Genomic DNA, 18,217 nt, shown 5'->3' with positions numbered 1-18,217 from the left:
CCTTAATGCCCCTTACCCATTTAGCCCATCCCCCCTCCCACAGCCCCTCCAGCAACCCTCTGTTTGATCTCTTTATTTGTCTCTTATGTTTTGTCCCGCTCCCTGTTTTTCTATTAATTTTTGCTTTTCTTCCCTTATGTTCATCTTTTTTTTCTCTTAAAGTCCTCATATGAGTGAAGTTATATGATTTTTGTCCTTCTCTGACTAATTTCACTTAGCATAATACCCTCCAGTTCCATCCACGGAGTTGCAAATGGCAAGATTTCATTCTTTTTTCATTGCCAAGTAATACTCCATTGTATATATATACCACATCGTCTTTACCCATTCTTCCATTGATGGAAATTTGGGCTCTTTCATATTTTGGCTATTGCTATAGCACTATTGCTGCTATAAACATTGGGGTGCATGTGCCCCTTCAAAACAGCACACCTGTATCCCTTGGATAAATGCCTAGTAGTGCAATTGCTGGGTCGTAGGGTAGTTCTATTTTTAGTTTAGTTTTGGTTTAAAAAAATTTTTTTTAATGTTTATTTCTGAGACAGAGCATGAGCAGGGGAGGGGCAGAGAGAGAGGGAGAGACAGAATCAGAAGCAGGCTGCAGGCTCTGAGCTGTCTGCACAGAGCCTGACATGGGGCTCAAACTCATGAACTGCGAGATCATGACCTGAGCCCAAGTCGGTCGCTCAATTGACTGAGCCTACAAGGCGCCACTATTTTTAGTTTTTTGAGGAACCCCCAAGCTGGTGAGTAGCTGCACCAACTTGCATTGCCACCAACAATGCAAAAGAGATCCTCTTTCTCTGCATCCTCGCCAACATCTGTTGTTGCCTGAGTTGTTAATGTGAGCCCTTCTGACAGATGTCAGGTGGTATCTCATGGTGGTTTTGATTTGTATTTCCCTGATGATGAGTGATGTTGAGCATTTTTTCATGCATCGGTTGGCCATCTGGATGTCTTCTTTGGAGAAGTGTCTATTCATGTCTTTTGCCCATTTCTTCACTGGATTATTTGTTTTTTGGGTGTTGAGTTTGATAAGCTCTTTGTAGATTTCAAATAGTAACCCTTTATCTGATATGTCACTTGCAAATATCTTTTCCCATTCTGTCGGTTGCCTTTTAGTTTTGCTGATTGTTTCCTTTGCTGTGCAGAAGCTTTTATTTTGAAGAGGTCCCAGTAGTTCATTTTTGCTTTTGTTTCCCTTGCCTTTGGAGATGTGTTGGGTAAGAAGTTGCTGTGGCCAAGATCACAGAGGTTTTTGCCTGCTTTCTCCTCGAGGATTTTGATGGCTTCCTGTCTTACATTGATTTCTTTCATCCATTTTGAGTTTATTTTTGTGTATGGTGTAAGAAAGTGGTCCAGGTTCATTCTTCTGCATGTCGCTGTCCAGTTTCCCCAGCACCACTTGGTGAAGAGACTGTCTTTATTCCATGGGATATTCTTTCCTGCTTTGTCAAAGATTAGTTGGCCATACGTTTGTGGGTGCATTTCTGGGTTCTCTATTCTGTTCCATTGATATGGGTGTCTGTTCTTGTGCCAGAACCATATTGTCTTGATGCTTACAGCTTTGTAGTATAGCTTGAAGTCTGGAATTGTGATGCCTCCTGCTTTGGTTTTCTTTTTCAAGATTGCTTCGGCTATTTGGGGTCTTTTCTGGTTCTATACAAATCTTAGGATTATTTGTTCTAGCTCTGTGAAGAACGCTGGTGTTACTCTGATAGGGATTGCATTGAATATGTAGATTGCTTTGGGTGGTATCGACATTTTAATAATATTTGTTCTTCCTATCCAGGAGCATGGAATTTTTTTCCATTTTTTTTTGTGTCTTCTTCAATTTCTGTCATAAGCTTTCTATAGTTTGGCGCATAAATGTTTACAATTGTTAGGTCTTCTTGGTGGATAGACCCCTTGATTATGATATAATGCCCTTCTCCATTTCTTGATACAGACTTTATTGTAAAGTCTAGATTGTCTGATTAAGTATGGCTTTCTTTTGTTGACCATTAGCATGATAGATGGTTCTCCATCCCCTTATTTTCAATCTGAAGGTGTCTTTATGTCTAAAGTGGGTCTCTTGTAAACAGCATATCAATGGATCTTGTTTTCTTAACCATTCTGTTACCCCATATCTTTTGTTTGGAGCATTGAGTCCATAGACTTTTAGAGTGAATACTGAAAGATATGAATTTATTGCCATTATGATGCTTGTAGAGTTGGAGATTCTGGTGGTGTTCTCTGGTCCTTTCTAATCTTTGTTGCTTTTGGTATTTATACACACGCACACACACACGCGCGCGCGCGCACACACACACACACACACACATATATATATATATATATATATAATTTTTTTTCATCTTTTCTCCCCTCATAATTTCTTGCAGGGCTGGTTGAGTGGTCACAAACTCCTCCAATTGTTGTTTGTCTGAGAAACTTTTTATCTCTCCTTGTATTTTGAATGACAGCCTTGCTGGATAAAGAATTCTTGGCTGCATATTTTTCTGATTCAGCACACTGAATATATCCTGCCACTCCTTTCTGGCCTGCCAAGTTTCTGTGGATAGCTCTGCTGCAAACCTGATCTGTCTTCCCTTGTAGGTTAGGAACTTTTTTCCCCTTTCTGCTTTCATGATTCTCTCCTTGCCTGAGTGAGAGGGACTCAGGATCGCCAAAGAAACTTGACCCCCTTCTTCATTCCAGAGAGATGCCTGATATTCCACTCCCTCTAGGGCACAGGTTGCTAAGTGGATACAGCTCCAGAGCAATGGGCTTAGTCAGGCCCTGGGTGGTAGGTAGTTGAGACACTCTAATGTCTATGACACCCTTGTTTCCTAAGACTGTCCCTTCTCCCTACCCTCCCAAGCTCTCCTGTCTCCCTGAAGGAGAGTCCAAAGACCTTTTCCCTCAGGGGTGCTGGTTGTTAGGGGAGATACTCCATGGCAACAGGTCTTAGAGAGGCTTGAGGCCAGAGCTCTCACAACTCTTAGGAGCCCAGACAGAGGCAGTGCCCTCCTTCCTGGTCCCCATGTTAAATATTGATGCTGCCCTATTCCCCTGGGCTGGAGCCTAGTGTCTTCCACCCCTACTTGGCAATGGTCATCAAGGGTGGAAACTGCCTGGAGCCTGAGGCTGTGGTCACACTGTAACTTAGAGGCCTCCCCACCCCCAACCTGAAGTCAGGGTTTTAGGCTCACGTGCAGGCTGGAGGAGTCTCACAGTCGTAGCCATCAAACAGACACTCTGCAGAGTCACACTGTGGGTGGCACTGCCCATCCCGGAAGAGAAGCCAACACCGGGAGTGGGAAGGACAGCCCTTCCAGGGGTCCGGGGCCCCCAGGGAGCAGTCTCCCCCATCCCAATTTCCTCCAGGGCCGCTGCAGCCAGCATCACAGGCCCCATCTCCACCTCTACCCTCACATCCCTTTGCTCCAGGCCTTTGCTCCAGAACTCATCCCTGCTTCCATGACGTTCTCAGTAAACCAGAGACAGCTAGCATTTATTGCATGATTTCTATACATACGCTCATAAAACCCTCCCAACAAACTTGTATGTGAATTATCTCATTTGATTCTCACTTTACAGAAAAGGCAAATGATTCCTGGAAAGACTGCATGACTCGGCTAGCAGGTGGCAGAGCTGGGATTCAGTGCAAGTCTGTGACTTCATAACCAGTACCCTTAGCCATTTTCCAATTGTTTACCTTTCTGCTAGTGGGAGAAGGGTCATCGATGAGGTCTGTACCATGTGCTGAGTTCTTGCAAGAGGAAGGAGAGCATGTAAGAATGCAGTACCAGGCTTCAGAAAGGTGGAGCAAAAGAGAATTACAGAGAGTGTGAGGAGTGGCTGGAGGGCTGGGAGAAGCGGGTGAGGGGGTATCTTGGAGATATCGGAGGGAAGGAGTCTCAGGAAAGGGGAGGTAAAGCTGAGTGTTGGGTGAAGGGGTGTTTGCTACTAATTAGTACACTGCTGTTGTGTTTTTGAAAATGGTCATAATAAAAAGTTAAAGAATACAATTAAAAAGTTAAAGAGGATGGTTGGGGGATTTGCATCACACCTTTTATCCAAAGTCAGCCTTCTGAGTACAGGCATCAGGCTGCTTGGACTTGAATCCCAGCTTTGCCTCTTCTGCTCAGTGATCTGAACCACCAGGGAGAGGCCCACACCCAGTCTGGAGAGAAGTTAGGGACATTTCCCTGAGGAAGGCACCTCTTGAGCACCGTCCAGTGGAAGTGGGTGGGGAAGGACACTGGAGAGCCAGTATAAGGGGTGTGTAGGGAAGCCAACAGCAGCTGGAGCAGAGAGTAGGAGGGCGGGGATGTGGGGACATGAGACCTAAGAAGCAGGCAAGGCTGGGTCATGCTGGCCTTAGATTTCACTATCAAAGAGCCACAATGGGGGCCTGGGTGGCTCAGTCAGTTGGGCGTCCAACTTAGGGTCAGGTCATGATCTCACAGTCTGTGAGTTCGAGCCCCGTGTCAGGCTCTGTGCTGACAACTCAGAGCCTGGAGCCTGCTTTGGATTCTGTGTCTCCCTCGCTCTCTGCCCCTCCCCCGCTCATGCTCTGTCTCTCTCTGTCAAAAATAAATAAACATTAAAAAAAATTTTTTTTCTTTTTAAAAAGAGGTGGGCAGCCACTAAGGGTTTTAAGCAGGGGAGTGACAGGTCAGCTTAACGTTTTCAACAGAGCACCCTGGTAGTGGAATAAAGGTTGAGCCTATAGGTGGACAAGTGGGGAGGCAGGGACAATAGGAGGGTGCTCCATGTGTGGAGGAGGGTGGAAGGCAGCAAAGGCCTAGACTGAGGCAGTGGGACAAAGGGTGAAGGAGGAAGGACAGAATTGAGAAAGATTTAGGAGGCAAAATGGTATGACTTGGTGGTTGGTTGGGTATGTGGGTAAAGGAAAGGGAAATGAATACATCACTACACGCCCCCTCAACTGCTTTTCCCACATCCACCCATGCTTGTCTCCCCTACTGCTGTCCTCTAGACCGGCTTACCTGGCAGAGATACCCAGTGGGCTGGGCCATGCACGTGGCCCCATGTTGGCAGGGCCTGGACTCACATGGGTTCACCCTGTCCTGACATACGCTGCCTTGGAATCCAGGGGGGCAGTGGCAGAAATAGGAGGAGCCACTGTCGATGCAGAGACCTCCATTCTGGCACAGGGAAGAAACTTCTGTGCCTGAGAAGAAAGGCAAACAGGGATAGATAAAGCTAAGTTAGGTTCTCAGGGGCTCCAGACACAGAGCAGAGAGGCTCATGGGGATCACTGACATTCCTGGGGTGGGTGGAGGCCACTTGGAGCCTGAGGAGTCAATAAATTCTGGTGCTGAAGAGGTTAAGACATCAAGATCCCCCTCCTGCCTGTTCTGCCAGAATGGAGAGAGATACCTCTTGTGAAACTTATTAGAGCATTATAAGCAACTGTATTCTTGGCTTAAAACAAGTCTCAAGGAAGAAAGAACTCAGCGGAAACTTTAGGTGCTTAAGTCTGTCCCCTGAATTGGCATCCTGTGATGTTCTCTCACTGTGATTCCCATCCCCTAACCCCCCAGTAGTCTCTTTCCTGAGTTCTGCTTATATTAAACCTCATTTGAATGAGGCGGGGGGTATTCTTTCACAAGGGGGTTGGCATAACATGAAAATGATTGGGAGCAGCAGCTGAGTGAAGTTGGGTTAAGTGTGATCCATTCTAGCTGAGTTATGATGATGGTGACAGAGTTGAGTTGCTTCACATGGAGTTATGTCTCAGTGGTTGTGATAAACTGGAGTCTTGTTGTCTGGGTTGGTTGGTGTTGCTTGAGTTGCTTTGAGCATGGTGATAGGAGGGCTGAGCTATAGAATCAGCAGTAGTGGTTGGTCTGTTACTTTGACTCTTAGTTCGTTGTTTTGGTCAAAGGTTGTATGTGGATGCCCTTAGGGATCGGGTAGAGAGGGACACCCTTTCTCTCTTCATCTGTTCCCCAGTTGGTCCTTGGGTTAGTACCTTGGCTCAAAGCGGCCTTCTGGCAGGAGGACAGCGGAAGGTTGCAGAGAGGCCCGGTCCATCCCTGGAGGCACAGGCACTGGAAGGAAGGCCCAGTCTGGAGGCAGTGGGAATTGTGTGGACAGGGCTTCTGGGCACAGATGTCCACCAGAGTCTGAGGTTTAGCAGAGAGCATGGGGCAAGACTGAGTGTCATGTGTTCAGGCCCAGAGATGGTCTTCTGCCAGCTGCTCAAAATCCTTACCTGTCAAGCTCTCTCCTGAATGGTCTGGGGCCAGGTGATAGCCTCCCTCCCCCACCCCCACATCCCAGAACAGTTCCTGGGATCAGAAATCCTTTCCTCATTTCTACTCCATGCAAACTTCAAGCTAGAGCTCAACTCCCAGATTCCACACCCCCTTTCATGTGGTTACCTTCCCAAGCTCCCTGCTCTTCTAGTCCCTGAGACCCTCCCACTAGAGCCCTTCAGCCACCGCCCTCCTCAGCACACTTGGCTCAGCACCCCTCACCTGGCAGCTGTCTCCTGTGTAGCCAGGGGGGCAGAGGCAGTGGGGACCCTGAGGGCCATCTTGGCAGGTTGCCCTGTTCCTACAGGGGCTGGACAGGACAGAGACAAGGCATGGTGGGAGGCAGTCCCGGCAACCAAAGGGGAGGGAGTGTGTGACGCGGTCATGAGATAGGAAACCAGAAAGGGAGTCATAGTGAAAGGATGTGGGATGTGGAATTCAAGGCAGCCTGGAGCCCCAGAGGAGATGGACAGGAAGGGTGGGAAGGCTGAGGGGCCCCTTCCCTTCCTCTAGGGGTCTTTGCTCACTTGTCTGCACAGCTAGGACGGGTCCTTCCCTCACAGCGTGGGCCTTGGAAGCCCGCAGCACAGAGGCAGGAGGAGGTGCCAGGCCTGTTCACACAGGTAGCCCCATTGAGGCACGGGGCTGGAGAGAGGAGGCTGTGAGGGGTTGGGTTCCTGACCCATACCTGGCCTGTGACCTTAGTCACACCCCGCACAGGACATACACGCACTGCCTGCTGCCCCCATCAAAACTGCAGCTCGTGGTGGCCAGTGGATTTTTATCAGACGGCACCAACACCCCCTGACCAGTTCCTCCATCCACCTGTGGCCCAGCCCCAGAACATGGTAGGTACTTACCAGAGGCACAGTGGTCAGTGCTTGTCTGGCAGCGGGGCCCAGTGTGGCTCCGAGGGCAGGTTCAGGAATAGCCCCCAGGGCTGGGGCTACAGGAGCCACCGTTGAGACAGGGCCCTGAGTGACAAGCTGTTAGCTCCTCGCTGCAGGTGGGGCCTGAGGGAAATGAGTGGGGTCTGAGAAAGGGCATCCTCTTCTCTCTGTCTTCCTCCACTTATCTCCTCTTCCTTTTCTTCATCCCCATCCCTTTTGTCTTCCATCCAACCTCTTTTCTTTTCTTACCACCTCCTGCATATCGCCTGTGGTCCCTGCAGCACATGCCCAGTTCTCCTTGGTGGTGACCAAGACCCAGAGGCCTTGGACACATGCCTCTACTGGTCTTGCTCTTGATTAGAGGTGGCCAGCCCAGAATGTCTATGGTTTGGGAAGGGCCTCACCTGTGTAGCCTGTGGGGCAGGTACAGTTGTAGCCCGAGGGCTGGGGGTGGCAGGTCCCCCCATGCGCACAGGGTGTCGAGATGCAGCCCCCTAGCTCTGCTTCACATTCTGGTCCTGTCCATCCCACATCACACACACATGAGGATCTGGTCATAACGAGAAAAAGAAGGGTGTTTTTCTTCTTCTGGTGATTTTTTCTTCTCCCCTCCCCACTCCTCATCATTGGTTAGACCCCTATGGCTTTCTTTTTTTTTTCTTTTTCATGTTCATTTTTGAGAGAGAGAGAGAGAGAGAGAGAGAGAGAGAGAGAGAGAGAGACAGGGTGTGAGTGGGGAGGGGCAGAGAGAGAGGAAGACACAGAATTTGAGGCAGGCTCAGGCTCTGAGCTGTCAGCCGCGAGATCACAACTTGAGCCGAAGTCAGATGCTTAACTGACTGAGCCATCCAGGCACCTCGTCTGTTTTTAAGTAGGCTTCACGCCCATTCCGGAGTCCAATCCAGCCTGGAGCCCAACGTGGGACCTGAACTCACCACCCTGAGATCACATCCTGAGCTGAGGTCAAGAGTTGGACATTGAACCAACTGAGCCACCCAGCCCCCTGATCTCTTCTTTTTTTTGGCCCTGAGACTCTGGTCCCCTTCTTCAGTGGCTCTGTTCTCAGCATTGTCCCCCTTCCATACCTGCCTCTTGCTTGTTTTCTCCGACTATATGTATGAATATGTATATACATTTCTTCTATAATTTGTTTATTATCTGTCTTTCCTCATTAGAATGAGAGCTCCATGAGAACAGACACTTTGTCTCTTTCGTTTTGTGCTATTCCTCCAGTGCCTGGAAAAGTATCCACACATAGTAGATGTTCAATAATTGTCTAATGTATGATTTTTTTTCAAATTTTTTAATTTTTTATTTTTGAGAGAGAGAGAGACAGAATGAGAGTGGGAGAAGGGCAGAGAGAGAGAGGGAGACACAGGATCTGAAGCAGGCTCCAGGCTCCGAGCTGTCAGCACAGCTTGGACGCGGGGCCTGAACTCATGAACTGTGAGATCGTGACCTGAGCCGAAGTCGGACGCTCCACCGACTGAACCACCCAGGTACCCCTCTAATGTATGATTAATTGGCCCTGCGATTTCATGTTTTTCTTCCTGTTCTGACCCTCTAGCCCTCCGTTTCTCCTGTTATTTATGAACTCTCCCCTCACGGGATAGCACTCACTAGTGGATCCCTCACCTTGGCTTTGACCTCTGAACTTGGCCATTTCCTTCTTCTTCCCTATTGGTCATTTCTTGCAGACTCACCCCTCCCTGGTTGTCTCCCCCTGGCCTAGCTGAGGAGGACCCAGAGGACAGTGGAAGGTTACCTCTGGCAGTGTCCGTGGTGGCAGGTGCAGTTGTCCTCAACGGGGGCACAGCCAGGGCTTCCGTCAGGGCAGAGGCAGTGGGCCTTGACTTCCTGATCTTGGCATTTTTGCTTGGGCTGGCACAGGTTGGGGGCACACAGGGGAACCTCACAGAGATGACCTGGGGTGGGGAGATGGGTCACAGGGAAAACAGAGTCCCTCTATGTCCTTGATGGGGCCAAAGCCACTTTTTACATATGACTTGCTCACTCCCCACGAGCCTGTCCTTCAGTGGCTCCCTGTTGCCTCAGGATACTGTCTAACTTCCTCAGAATGGCACACAGGGTCCTGCATGGCATCATTTCGCAATGCAGTTACCTGCAGCTAAAACATGTAATCATTCTGTCTTGACAAACTCCTACTCATTCTTCCAGACTCAGCTCAGCCATTACCTCCTCATGAAGCCTTCTCATCTGTAGTCTGGTTGGCTGGTCCTTTGTGCTCTTATAGAATCCTGTGCAGTCTTTCTCAGAGCACCTGTGGCTATAACCAACAGGAGACTTCTTGGTCTCCGTGCACTAGATTTAAAGCCACTTGAGGAGAACAGGTCTCTTACCAGCTTGTGTCTGTGTCTGGCTGTGCATAGTGGGCACTTAATACATTCTAAATAAGCAAATGAATGGCTTCCTCTTGAACCCCATCCTGTTTCTGAGCCCTAATCACACCATTCATGTTGGGCCCAGTGTGGGCCCTGTAAATAACACCTGCTGTCAGCCTCAGGTTGTGCAGGTTTTGCATTGAATAACTTGAAGGGGTTCCATTCTCATTCTCTTTTTACAGTCCAACCCTTGAATATCCAGCAATGACCTCTGCTCTACCCCTAATGGACTCAACTATCCTGCCAGTCCTTTCTAACACCTCCCCTGCTTACCTGTGAAGCCAGAGGGGCAGAGGCAAAAGAAGGCTCCTGGGAGATCCAGGCAGCTTGCTCCAGTGGGGCATGGGCCACTCAGACACTCATCCACCTCGGCCTGACAGCGAGGGCCTTCAAAGCCTATGGCACAGCAGGAGGGTCAGGGACCTGCAGGGGAGTCTGCACTTGGCCCCACTCTTCCCTCCAGTGTTTGAGCACTGGTCTACCTGGAAGACACTCGCAATGGAATGATCCAGGCTGGTCCTGGCACTGCCCACCGTTGGCACAGGGAGAGCTTCCACACTCATCGATGTCCTCCTCACACCGGGAGCCAGTGAATCCTGGGAGGCGAGGAGTAAGTGGGAGAGATGGTAAAGGTTATCTTTCGTTTCCTTTTTTTCCTTTCGTTTCCTTTCATTTCCTCTCCTCTCCTCTCCTCACCTTTCCTTCTTTTTCTTTCTTTTGTGACTTTGGATTCATCAGGGAGTTTGTTACAAATATTTGTGACTGAGATGTACAGGTATGATTTCATGGATTCAAACAAGAAATTTAGAGTTAATGCCGATATTTAACCTTCTATTTACACAGACAGAAATAACATTGCTATGAATTGCAGTGAAGAGAATCTTGTTTCAAATGGCTTGGTTTGGAGGTTCATCTGCATGTATCATTATATAATGAAGGTACCAATCTGGGGGCTGCTCAAAGAGTGATTCGAATTTCAGAACATAACAGCATATCTTAGTAACTTCATTCTTTATATAAAGAAGGTATAACTGGCTGTGTGTGTGAATGGTGAAAATACTATGTATCAAAAGCATAAATGCAAGTCGTGGCCCCTCCCCTCACCAGGAAAAGTGAATCTGGGGGGCTTCCCAGCGAAACACCTGGGGCAGGTGGAGGTGACAAGAGGATGATGTTCAGCACCTGCCAGTTGTGTGACTTTGGGCAAGTTACTCAAGCTCTCTAGGCTGCAGTGTCCTCTTCTGTAAAAGGGGAATAATAGAACCTACCTTATGGTGTCATTGAAAGGATTAAATGAGGTAATGCCTGAAAAGTACACAGCCAAGTGCCTGGCCTGGAGCAAATATTCAAGAAACATCTGTTATCGTCACAGCAGGGAACAGAGGGATCGAGAATGGTGGAGAAGGAAGGCCGGGGGCAGTTTTCCCTGCATCCAGGGTGAGCAGTGCCAAGACCAGCCTGGGATCCCCACAAGCGGACTCTGGAGGAGGTCCAGAAAGGACGATTTGGGTAATTTGGCAGGACAGAGATAAAGGTGGATGAGTACGCGAGGAAGGTTTGGGATGTAACAGAAGAGAGTTGGGGGAGCAGAGGAGTTGGGAGAAATGGGAACCTCGTTGGCCAAGCCAGGGTGAACTTCAAAAGGTTTGGGATTGCCGGGCCTGCACTGTGGTTCAGGGGGCTGGGCTGAAGGACTGGAGTGGAATCTGTACTCACCAGGCAGGCAGACACACAGGAAGCCGTTGAGGAGGTCCTGGCAGTCAGCCTGGTTCAGGCAAGGAGCAGAGGCACACTCGTCTGTCTCCACCTCACAGAGCTGCCCTTCTAAGCCTGGGACATGGAGATGTGGTGCAGGCTGAGCCCTGCCCGGGCTGCTCACCCCTTCTGCCCAGGAGGACCAGGGTTCTAGAACCCTCCCAGGGTGCTGTCTGCCTGAAGGTTGGGGCGATGAGCCTACAGTCCTGCTGCTCTGCTGTGTGTGGCTCTGCCCCCTTTAAATGTGAAAGCTCAGGGAGCAGGGCACCTGCTGGGACCCGAGGGGGAAGCAAGGAAGTACCTTTGGGGGCATTCTCTGTGCCCAGAAGGCAGGCTCACTGGGCTGGGCTAATGAGCCTGGAGGTCCTCAAGGTCAAATGAAACAAATGGGCATCTGCTTGGAGGTGAGTCATGCCTCTTGTTCTACCCCAGCAGGCTTCTGTGCCAGGGAGACCAGGAGTCCCCAAGGGGGGTATTTGAAGGGCATTTGGGTAGCTTGTTGGTCACATATTTGTCCTGTATCTTTGGGCTTGTCCTGGTATCCGCAGTCTCACCCTGAACTGAAGCTGGATCAGCCTCTAGACCTCGGCTGCCTCCCACTTCTTGCCTGGGGATTCTGCTTCTGAAGTTCCTTGGTATCTATGACCTTGTCCCTTGGATGACTGCATGGTTTTCTCAGCTTTTTTCCTTGGATGCTGCTCAGTTTAGGAAGGCTGTTTGGTGTAGTGGTTAAATCTACTGAAGCCCTGGGTTTGAATCCCGGCCATGCCACTTACTGGCTGGACAACTCACTTAATCTCTCTGTGTCTGTTTCTTGTAAAATGGGCACAGTAACAATACTGACCTTAGAGGGTTATTGCCAAGATGACAAAATGCATGTAAGATGTTCAGGTGGTACTTGGCAGAAAGTAAGCTATTATTTTTTTGGTTTCATTCAGCTTCCTGATATTGGGTTGGTCACTATACCCCTGGGGAGACCTGTCTCCCTTAAAAGTAACTTGGAGGTAGGTGCAGCCTTGTGGCACTTTTTTTTTTTTTTCTATTGTACCAAATTCAAGCATACAGGCCCTTTGGGATTTTAAGGATTTACTCAGTCTCTACAGGGGAGAGTTTCTGTGATTAGGAGGAACATTCTGAGTTGGCCTGAGCCGAGGCTGCTGTTGTTCTGCTCTTCCTTGATGGGCCTCTGTGGACAGTGGACCAGGCTGCGCACTTTACAATGACTATGAAGTGAATGCTCTCCTCTCACCCCCAGAGTTGAGCAGTGTACAACCTCAGTACCATCTGTGGCTGCCCTTCTCCTAGAGGCCATGGGTTTCCCAGAGTTTTCATCTTGGGTGGGGAGATGAGAAAGAGGTAATCTTTGATAGCTGATCCCAACTGGCCTGGGGCTATGTATGTTCTGGAGGGGTCATGCCTAGTGGGTTCAGGATTAGTCCCCTGTGTCCTCTACTCAGGGCCCCATCCATCTAGTACCTGGTGGGCAGAGGCAGTGGAAGGTGGCAAGCAGGTCCAGGCAGGTGCTGCCTAGATGGCAGGGCTGGGACAGGCACTCATTGTGATCAGCCTCGCAGCGGGAGCCCGTGTAGCCAGGGGGACAGAGGCAGTCAAAGGAGCCAGGGGTGTTGAGGCAAGAGCCGCCGTGTTCACAGGGACTGGGGCCTTGCTGGGCTAGGAGGAGAGGGGTCAGAAGTTCACAGGGGCCCAGGGCAGAAGGGCAAGGAGGCCAGACTGCCAGGGAAGGCACGAGGGCCTGCTTGTGGCAGAATGAACAGATCGGAGAAAGGGCTGGTGTCTTTAACACAGACGAGGACTAAGTGGGGCCCGGAGGGCTAAGCACTGGTGAGAAGACCGTGTAGGGAAGAATTGCCAAATCGGGACAAAATTGGGAAAAAAGAGATGATTGTATTTTTAATTTGAAAAACAATTTGCAGAGGCTGTTTGGGACTCCGAGAGGATCTGATGTGGGGGTGCCTTACCCATCTGACACTCGTCCAGGTCCTGGTGGCAGGTGGGCCCCGAGTAGCCAGGCTGACACAGGCAGAGTGGAGAGCCTGTCAGGGGATTGGTGCTGCACTGGGCTTCCCCGTGGCATGGCTGGCTCAGGCACATGTCCTCCATGTGGCACAGGAGTCCTGGAGGGCAGGATGGGCATGAGGCTCTGGGGCCGCTTGAGGATCCCAGCTGCCCCCCTTATGCTTCTGTCACTTGCCATCCTCACGGCCACCTCCCCGAGCCCTCTGTCACACCTGTGCGGCCAGGTGGGCAAAGGCAGGAGAAGGAGCCCACACGATCGATGCAGGTGGCTCCCGGGGCACAGGTGGCAGCAACACAGTCGTCTAGGTTCTCTTCACAGCCTGTGCCTCCCCAGCCGCTCACACACACACAATGGAAGCTGCCAGCTGAGTTCTGGCAGGTACCCCCATTTTGGCAGCGAGGGGGACCCTGAGCCTCACATTCATCCACATCTTCGGAGCAATCCCAGCCTGTGGGGGACGGGATGGGAAGGGGACAAAGGCTGGAGTTGGGAGCCCTGTGAGGAGGGGAGGCTAGGGGCTGATCATATGGGCCACGGGTGCCATGGACTTGGCTTAAACGACTCACCGGTCCAGGCCCCTGGGCAGAGGCACGTGTAGGTGCTCAGCCCATCCAGGCAAGTGCCCCCGTTCTGACACTGGTGCCCAGCACAGTCATCTGGATTCACCTCACAGCTCGGGCCTCTGAAACCTGACAGGGTCATGGGATTAGCAAAGGGAAGGGGACCTCCCTGCCCCGAGAGAGGGGTGGCAGAGGTGAGGACGCACCTTGGGGGCAGAGGCAGAGGTGGAGGGTGGAGTCTCTCCCTGGAACCAGCTGACAGGTGCCCCCATTGGGACAGCCCGAAGGGGGGCAGGGTCCTGGCTGGAGCTCACAGCGTGGACCCTCCTGCCCAGTGGGGCAGTGACACCAGAAAGATCCCAAGGTGTTATGGCAGGAAGTGCCTTTGGGGCAGGGCCCTGGGTCCAGGAAACACTCATTGATATCATGTTCGCAGGCATGACCCTCGAAGCCAGGTGGGCAGCGGCACTGGATCTGGGGGTATGTGGCCAGACACACCCCTCCATTGACGCAGGGATTGGCTGAGCAGAAGTCCCGAAGCTGGCACTGCTCACCTGAGGCAGAGGACAGAGGGCGCTGTTCAATCCCCGCCCCCCGCTCCGCTGGGAGAATCCAGCTCTCACTCCGGAGTATCTGTGTCTGATTTTCATGTTGCCTTCTCTTTGTTCCCATACGCTTTTTGCCCTGCTCCACCACCCCTTGCCTCAGTTTTGGCATTCTGGAAAATGGGAGCTGTCGTTGTTGGTGGGAGTATTGCAGGCTGGCCCTGCTGAGCAGACCTGAGACACAGTGTCCTTCCAAATTTGGTGGCCTTTCCTTGGTGGGGAGGAGAAAAGCAGCTGGCCTCCAGACTCGGCACCTTGCTGTGCCACCACCGCTGTGTGCCCTCAGGTGTGTCTGGCCTCTCTTGTCTGGATTTCCTAATCTTTAGGTGGGTACAGTGTTGCAGATAATGATAAGGAGACAGACGTCTCACATGTTCCCCCCAGTGGCAACGGCGGTGGTGGCGGCTGGCACTGGGCTAAGTGACCACCTCCTGAACATCACTCCCTTTCCTCCTCTCGACAACGTTATGAAGTGTGGACATCAGCTGGCAACTGAGGATGCAGAGAGCTTAACTACCTGATGCAAGGGCGCGCGTCTCATCGGTGGCAGAGCTGGCACTGGACACGTGGGCCGCTGCTCTGAAGCACAAGGCCTGGCAAGTTGCCATTGACAGTCCTCCTTGTTGTCACACCACGAGAGGCTGGCCTCCCACCCCCAAATCCTCAGAATTACCCAGGCACTCAAAATATCTCCATGCCTGGGCCCACCCCAGGCCCACTAAAGCAGCCTTTCTGGGACGTGGGCACCAGTATGTTGCAGGCTTTCCAGGTGATTGCTGTGCCTTGCCACGTTTGAGAAGCCTTGCTCTTCTAGTCCACCCCTCACAGATCACTTTCCTCCCCGTGTGGTCTTCACTGCCCTGTCCAGTCCCCTCCCTCCTGGTAGATCAGAGGAGCCTTCCTCTCCAGGGGCTCTCACCTCTGTCCCATACCCCTGACTGCTTCCCCGGGCTAGGACGCCCTGCCCACCAGGGGTCCCACACCCTCGCCCCCGGGTTGCACCCCTCTTCCTTGCCTTGATACCCGTTCCTCTCTCTGGGTCAGATCCCTTCCACCCCCATTACACCTCCCACCACCACAGTCTTTCCAGGTGCTGTTATGGGCTCCTACTTGGAAGAATAAAGGCCAGATGCCCATTATGCAGAATCTAGGAGGTTCCCCTCTCCCTGCCTTGTGCTAGGCATTAACCCTCTAGTTACTGGGTCGAGGGGCCAGGCTGGGGCACTATGGGGGCTATGGCAGTAGCCATTTACTAACGGGTTGGAAAACACTTCAACGTTTTAACCATTGGTACAGCCATGCTGGTGAATGTGTCTCGGGTCAATGGTCAGCCAGAGGGCTTGTTGATTCTCACAGCCTCTGTCCTCAAAGGGGCTGGCTGTTTTGCAGACTCCAGTTCCATCTTTCCCACCCCACTTCCCGGTCCAGTGTTCCTGCCTGTCCCCTCCTCCCCACCACTGCAGTGCTCACCTGTCCATCCAGGCAGACAGGAACATCGTGGGCGGCCTGAGGCCTGGATGTGGCAGCGGCCCATTTTGGAACAGAAGGAAGAACAGGGGTCCTTGAGTTGGGCCTGGCACCTCTGGCCAGTGAAGCCAGAGGGGCAGGTGCAGGAGAAGCTGGGGGCCAAGGGAGAAGGAAGGCTGGGGGAGCCTGGGAGGGTGGGAAGCAGAGCTTGGCAGCTGCCCCCATTCTGGCAGAGCTGGCCATCCTGGCAGGGGTCAGGAAACTGGCATGTCTCACCCAGGAAGCCAGGGGCACACCTGAGCAAGGGAGGAGAGTGGAAACTTAAGTCACTGGGTCCTCTTTGCCTTCTCTCCCACCTCCCTTCCTTTGCCTTCATTTGTTTCCCTTTAGTGCCTTTACCTCCTCTCTTTGTCCTTCCTTCCCAGTCCCTCCTCCTCCCCAGCTCTCCCTCCCCGTTTCTGGTCTCCCACTCCCAGGAGAACTCACTGGCAGCTCCCTTGTCCCTGAGATAGGCTCAGGCAGGTGCCTCCGTTGGCACAGGGTTCTGGGAAGTCCCCACACCGAAGCACTAGGAATGGAGATGAGGAAGGCATAGGAGTGGGGAGCGCTGTGCTCCCAGATTTCTCTGGGTGCTTTGCTGCCTGCAGCAGCCCCACACGTGCTCTCAGCCACCACCACTTCTGCACTTGCCTGATCCCTAGGGGAGTGGTGTTCTTGCCCTGGCATCGCCCAGCCCCCATCCCAGGCCTGGGGATCCTCTCAGCTCCTAATCCCCACCCCTTTTCCTGTTTATTATCCAGCCTTCCAAGTCCAGCCTCAGGCTCCATCCCTTGGAATGGAGACAACAGGGCTCAGGAGGGGGGCCCAGGGGACTCCTGGAAGGTGAATGGCTGAGGCATTGAAGGGATTTCCTCCCGGAAGGGCCCAGCATTGAGCCATCCGGGGGGTGGGGACAGCTGGACCGGGAAAGGGACTTGGTCAGCCCTTGACCTTCCCATGTCTCCATCTCCTGCTTTTTCCTCATCGCCTTCCCTAGCAGGTGGCCAGTCTTTTTCCCTCTTTACCTCCTAAATGTGATTGCAAGAGCCTGCTGTCTGCCAGCACTAAGGCCAACTGGGTTCTCTCTGAGGCGGGCACCCTCCCACCCATTCCCCAGACAGTCACCGCCCCTGGCACAGGCCCCAAAGCCTTGGTTTGTGCAGCTGCAGCAGCAGAGTCTTCTCTCCCTGTGTTTGGGGGGTGATGGTGGTGAGATTCTCTTCCACCCGGTGTCCTGTCAAAGCATGGGGCTTGGCCCTCCGCCCCCAACCCATCAACACCCTCTTAAGGAAGATGGGTCCTGTCACCTCTCCTACCCCATGCCTCACCTCTGGTCTTGACGACTGAGTGACACAGCAGCAGCAGCAGCAGCAGCAGTGAAGGGGGCTGCATTCCAGGGCACCGCCCCACACCCAGATCCTCTGCCTCCTCAGGCAAGGACCCTCAGAGCCCTCAACCGAGGCAGGAGCCACCTCCTCTGCTCCCAAGGCCCCTTCCTCCTCCTCTGCCCACTGCAAGCCTCACGTCTGAGCTGTTTCCTGAGTCACACAATGTCCTGGACACCCTAGTGATGGGAGGGGGAGGAGTGGAACAACATTGAGGGGGATGAGGGAGGGGCCTTCTGTCCCTGACAACCCCTGGGGAGAGGGGGAGTGGGATGGTGTGGCAGGTGAACAGGACGGGAGCACCCGGCGGGGGGGGGGGGTGTTCTGGGTTCAGTCCCAGCCCTTCTGTTGTTGTGTGGTCTCCCCTTTGTAGAGATGAGAATGACAAGGTGGCTTACCCTTGCCCTGGGAGGGTCAGGGCCTGGAACAGAGGTGTGGGGTGCTGAGGCATCTTCTATTCCAGGTTAGTATCCGTGCTTCTTGGACACTCTGCAACTTTCTATAAATCGAAACCACTAACCTTGGCAGTGGGAATGCAGGGCACTCCTAGCCATTACCTTGGCCGTTGCTGGGGACTTAGTTTTCTCCTTTGGGGGAATGGGCAAGTTACTGGGCTGGTTCTGGGGGAAATCTTGGCCTTCCTTTGTTGGGAAACGTATAAAACCAATATCAATGATAAATGGACGTTGTCGGTACTGAAATGTGCAGTCTGGATTATCCAGCGCAAACTCTATATTTAGGTAGGTTCCCTTCCCTTTCTCTACCACAGAGATCTCTGAGATGTACGGAATGTCAGTTTCTGAG

General features: G+C 52.0%; 1 pseudogene; it reads right to left on the bottom strand.

Moving 5' to 3' along the window:
* Nucleotides 1-4,907: 4,907 nt before the first annotated feature.
* Nucleotides 4,908-17,515, bottom strand: LOC124529034 (neurogenic locus notch homolog protein 4-like; annotated as a pseudogene).
* Between the last annotated feature and the right edge of the window lie 702 nt (nt 17,516-18,217).

This window comes from Lynx rufus, unplaced genomic scaffold (genome assembly GCF_022079265.1).
Source record: "Lynx rufus isolate CCGP_SWC_20201006 ecotype Redwood Valley unplaced genomic scaffold, mLynRuf1.p SCAF_6, whole genome shotgun sequence".
Lineage (NCBI taxonomy): Eukaryota > Metazoa > Chordata > Mammalia > Carnivora > Felidae > Lynx > Lynx rufus.
Note: the sequence above shows the minus strand (reverse complement) of the source record. Positions and strands in the feature narration are given on the sequence as shown.